Genomic DNA, 6,160 nt, shown 5'->3' on the forward strand with positions numbered 1-6,160 from the left:
CAGAATGTAGATCATCAGCCTAATGACTCTTCTGATGATGACCAGGATATCAACCATCAGGCAGATGGTCCTTCTACAAGCAGAGACTGGGATGGTCCTTCCACAAGCAGAGACTGAACTTTAAATTTCTTGTTATGGAGTCAGATAGTTAAAGCCTCAAGGACATATTTCGAATTAATAACTGATGTAAATTTCTATCTAGGATTAATAGTAGAGTTGTTCTCTTATCAAACAAAAAGGGGGAATTGTAGATACAAAAATGCTGCTAGCAAGGATTTTCTTACTATTTTCTAAGCCTGTGAGAGACTTTTCTCTCTCACAGAAGAGGTAGCAGAGTATGTAAACAACCAAGCCACCTGCAACTTTGAAAAGTCTTGTTTATCCATTTTGACAATGGATGTTTTAGGAGTTTAGCCAATCACCCCAAGGGGTGGCTGATCCTTTGTCCAATTAGACTATGAAGAAAAAAGTCTATAAAAGAGTTTGTAAAATAATTAAATGAAGCAATCTTACTGCACAGTTCCTGCCTGCTGGATCTTCTCTCCTCCTCCTCCCTATGGCTGCAGGACATGGTGATATACCCTAGGGCCCAGGCCTGCGGTAATACTTAGGCAGCTTAACTCACAGTCCAAAGTTCTGGTCAGGAGGCATATTCAGGAAGGGGTGGACTTTGGTGGTTGCAGTTTCTTTATACAGTTTTGCCATAAAGAGCAAGAAGTCCTGCATGAGAATATTTAAGCCCTTAGCCATAACATTTCAGTCTCTCACAAAAAGACACCTTGAAATGAATTCCACAAACCAAAAGTAGGAGCTACTACCAGCCATGTTCCAAACCTAAAGCTTAACCCCTGCTGTGGATACTATAGAATAGAAAACACAGGATCCACCTCCCTGCAAGGAAAAGCTTTGTAGACATGACTTTAGCAATGGCAACACAGTTCTGTTAGAGTTCCTTTCTCCTTTCACAGCCAGACTGCTTTCTATAGATACACTCTTATTTAAAGCCAGCTGCACACTGTACTGCACAGAAAGAAGATGTATCCAGATCCTAAAATAAGGAAAGTTCTGGTCGAATGTTTTTCTTATTCAGAAAAATTCAGGGGAGGCTCCCTGAATATATAAGTCATTACAAATGTATTTTAATAGACTTTAACAACTTCAAATACTGCATATTTTTTAAGTATCTTTTCTTTTTATTCTTAAACTCACAGGGCAAAATATTGATGCTACCAGGACCAAATTCTCACCAGTTGTCTTTGTGCATAAAAGATGTCCTGGACTTCAGTATTTTGACTCACAAAGGCCTATTGGAGTTATCAGATGGGTTTTTTAATATTTTCCTTTGCTACAGTTTAAAACTAGGTTACCCTTGGGTCTCCATTTGTTTTTATTTCATTTCATTGAGTATAGCACAGCAGAATACTGGTTTTTTTCTTTCTTGTGTTTGTAAACAGTAGTCCTATTGGAACCCAGTAATTACTAACCCTCACCTGCAATGCAGTACAGCTAGTTTTGTGCATACAGACTTAAAACATCTTTGATCCCAAACTGGGTTTATATCCAGATTGAATATATTTTCTTTTATACAAATGTGTACATAAATATACATATGTCAATATATATGTGTGTATTTCTACCATACTGCAATTTTCCTTTGAACTGTAAAAATATTTATACTGCAAGACTGGCTGCAGTGTCCTTCTGAGATTTCTTGGACAAAGTTTTATTATGTATGACTGCAAAGTTGTGTTATGCTCCAGGGTTTAAAAAAAAAAAAAAAAAAAATTAAAAAAAAAAAAAAAAAAAGCCCATCCCACCCTGCCATAAACTTTTGATACATTAGTACTCATTTCAGGATAGTTCTCTGTTCAAGGTTAGCAGTTTACCTTGATGCCTGAGATGGCCACCTAAAAACAGAGACTAGAAAAGAATAAGGGAATAAAGGTAGGTATTTATTTGACGGGCCTTCAAGGTACACCTTGGGCAGTCAAAAGGCTACACCCAAGATGGACCCTGGGTCATGAGTTCTTCACGCTTTTATAAGTTTGGTACATTTGCATATCAAGCTTAATTGTCCAATTATAACCTCAGTTCATAATGTAATTACCCCAAGTTTACCCCACTTCAGAGGATTTTTGTTTACACATTTTGGGGCCTGGTGTACTTGATGTGGAAACCTAGAGAGGTTTGTTATGTCTAAACAGCATGAGAGAACAGTAGTTAACAGGCCACAAGAAACTTCAGAGTTACACACTAGAAAGTACAGGATTTGAAAAATATGAAAGTTAAAACTTAAGGCATCAACCTGATGGTAATGAGTCGCATTCCCTGACACCTGGACAATGCTGAATTGTCCAGCACAAAGCATGGTACTCACATCCACCTGAATTTAAGTACCTGAGCAACAAAAATGGTCGAATCAAATTATTCCACCTATCTTTCAATGTATAAGGAATTCTAGAACAAAGCACTCTTCCCAGAACCAACCACCCAGTTCCTTTGGCTACAGGGATGCTTTTCTCTGTGTACTAAATATAGTAGGTACTCCTGTAGGTATCTGTTTAAGACAAGACCATGAGAACCAGAATTTGCTTTAGAAGTTTAAGGCCACCAGGAAGCTTCTCCAGCTTACTAAATGGGGGAAGCAGGAGAAATCTAAAGGTCTGGATATATATATTAAACCCACCTAAGTATTTAATTTCAAATTTTCTCCATAATGTATTTCATACATTCATTACATTCATCTATCCAGTAGTCCACATACTGGTTTTGTACACAAATTTCTCATCTTATGTAAGTGGATCGCCAAATAATTTTAGTATTATTCACATGCTTAGTGTTTAACCTAAGCAAAGGCTCTTCTTTAGCATGGTGGTTATAACTACCTGGATTTTGTATGTGGACATTCTATAAATATTTTTCTTCAAAATGTCAAAACAAGGGACTGGAAAAAATATTAAAGCCTTTACTTTCTGAATGTCTAAAAGGGAAGATTCATCACTAAATTTGAAGCCTTATGTGAAGCTTGCCAGATTTAAAGGGCTTCTAGACATCTCCTATTTTACCATTCAATTAAGAAATCTAAACTTGCTTCTAAAAGATTCCAAATACACTAGTGGTAGTAGAAAGTCATATTTTTTATGTCAAGAAACTGAAGTGAGTTTAGTGTCTTTCTATGACAAATGTCACTTAATTGGTATTTGTTCATCTGGTAGTAGGTAACTTAGTCACACAAAATGCCTGTTAAGCTGTAAAGAGCCTATTTAATTTTCATTTGTCTCCACACTGATTGTCAGAGGCATGTGGAGGAGGGGTAGTACGTGTGCCACTTGCAGGAGGCAACTAAGAGAAGATGGGAGAAATCCTTGTCTCTGAGGAGACTTCACCGGGTAACCATTTCATGTCTCATATGGGACAGGCAGTCAGCAGAGGAACCAAAGACACTGTACCCTCCAGAGAAGTTCTCCTATCAGATGGCAAACGGTCTCCACCAATGGACTGCAGTGGAAGGCTGGACTGGGCCAATGGTCTCCTGTCAGCAGGCGGACTTTAGGAGGGGTCAGGGGGCATAAAAATAACTGCGTCACAAGCTCTGGGGTTTTATGGCTTTGGCTTTTTGAGTCTTGCCTTTTTGGGGCGTTTTTGAGTCAGGGCTTTTTGAGTCTTGTGTTTTTGCTCTGGCTCAAGCCTGCTGAGGTCTGTTTTTTGCCCTGGCCCTAGCCTGTTTTTTGTCCCTTTTGCCCTGGCTCCAGCCTGCCTTCTGGCTCTTCTGCCCTCACTGGCCCTTGCTGGTCCTCGCGTACTCGCCTTCCCTCTCGCTGGGCACTTGGCGGGAAACTAGCTGACCTCCGAGCCTTGTGTGTAGCCTGTGTCCTGCCCTACCTCTTTGCCTGTCCCACCCACCGCCTGTCCTGCCTCCCTGTGTCCCTGACCAATGCCCTGCCTGCTTCATTCCTGTGTTCCTGCCTGAGCCACCTGCATCCAACCCTGCCTGCCTCCGATCCAGCCCACTGCCGCGATCCCCACTGCGATCCTGTCCAGGGTCGTGCACCTCCTGCCCGATCCCCACTCACCACGTGTCCAGCTGCCCGTCACCGAGGGAGCCGTGCCTGAAGAGCCGCGCAGGCTCTCCGGCAGGCAGCGTGCACACACCCTCTGCCGCTCGGATGTCGATGGCACTCCCCAACCCCCTGGTGGTAACGCCCGCTTTTTCTCTTTGTCTCCCCTCTCTGCCACCCCACCTATCCTTCTCCATTTTCCTTCCTCATTTTCTGTCTTTTCTAGTCCTCTTTAGTAAGGCAACTTTTTTTCATTACCAATACAGGGCTCTCAGATACAATGTTGTCTCATTTAACTTAATTTCATCCTAGACCATCTGTTCTAAAAGAACTCCTCACAGTTCCCCACAGTGGAATGCAACACAAGCAGAATGTCTTCTAATTCCGTGACAGGGGAGGGTTTGTAAATGCTTTGGAACAAAAGGTTAACTTCAAAGAAACAGATGCAACCAATCCTCACAGGCACAATTTCCAGATTAAAAGTAAAATGTGGGAGCTACTGAGGTGAGATATATGTAATTTAAGTTACGATGGGAAAGGCTGTAAGCCAATGGAAATTTTCACTTCTGCTTGGATGTGAGAGGCTTTTACAGCTGTGTTCAACTCACCTAACTTCAGACATGTAGCATCATGACTTATGCCCAAACATCAGACAGACCAGCCCCAATACTCCTAAATGACCAGGCATATTTGGGTCACAATTCAGCCAACCTTTTCAGAAACCTACATTAGGAGACAAACCAAACTCGTTTTTCCTCTCCACTGAGTACAAAGAGAGCCTCAGTGACTAGCTCCAACATGGATGTTCACGCTACTTACACTTCAGCAAGACTACTTTTCATGGCATTAATTTTATGATTCACTGATGCTTTTATTTACTGATACCCTTTGCTATGTACAATTCACTAAACTGCTGGGAGAATCACAAATGGTGCCAGCCCTAGACTTTACTGGTGACAGAAAAAGCCTACACTGCTGTCCGTGATGCCCCTGTTCCACAAGGCTGTAGTTTTTGGACTCATCAGACAAACCTACTCTTAGTCATAAAGTACTTGCTTGAAATATTTTCAGTCCTAAGAGCCAGAATCTGAAAGACCCGCTGCATCTCACAGAGATAGGGGAGGATCTCCTTCATAGGCTGCAACAGGAGCATTTGATATCTTCAGGACAGGAAATTATTCCATTGGACACTTTTCAATATTAATAAAAATCATTGTATGTGGCTTTTGAAATATGTGAATCTACTTGGTTCACTGCCCCAAACATATTCAGCTCTTTCATTTATGTCTGCTTACTGAAGTCAATGAACTTGTAACTGCATACCACCACTGCTAATTAGGAGAGAATTGGGCACTCAAGCTTTGGTGTTACTCAGTTTGCTGGTTATGCAAGAGGAAGTGTGAAAATTATTATAACAAAAATATTTCCCTTGTGGTAAAGTTAAGTATTTATTATTTAAATACACTGTAGTGTTTGCATTAGACTTCTGTTTCCGTCTTCACTGTAAAGGAATTCTTCGGGTTACTCACCTGCCAAGAGAAATCCTGTAACAATAACAAGGCTGTCTGTTATTTTCCTTGAGTTATTCATATCATAGTGTTACTGTTAAAACGAAAACCCAGTTCAGAGTGACTAAAAATATTTGCTACAAAATGCCTTCTGGATATTTTTCTACTTAGATACAGAAATTGAATAGATCTGCAAGTCTAGGGTTTTTTTACACACAGCACCAGAGCAGAAGCTTTTCCTTTCAAGATTTTTTCTGATTTGCATGAGTGGAGTGGTAAGAGTATTCTGGGTTGTTCTGCACAGAGGCCACCCAGCATGTCTTCACTGCTCTACTTCAATAAAGCATTTCACAACAACCAAGGATTGGTCACTACTTGTACTACAGTGCTCAAGCTTCCTCGGTGGGACCTGTGTGCCAGGTGATTGTCAGGCACATAGTACTCTCTCAGCTGCACCATGCCAAGACACAATATCTAGTCTCTCTGACTGTCCCTGGCCTAATGGTAGCGAGGACACAAAAGAATCAGATATAGAAGACCTAACTCAATCAGTAGCACAATAGTGGAAAATAGGAAATCAGATGTTTGGTACTG

The sequence above is a fragment of the Corvus brachyrhynchos genome, unplaced genomic scaffold, assembly GCF_000691975.1.
Source record: "Corvus brachyrhynchos isolate BGI_N302 unplaced genomic scaffold, ASM69197v1 scaffold281, whole genome shotgun sequence".
NCBI lineage: Eukaryota > Metazoa > Chordata > Aves > Passeriformes > Corvidae > Corvus > Corvus brachyrhynchos.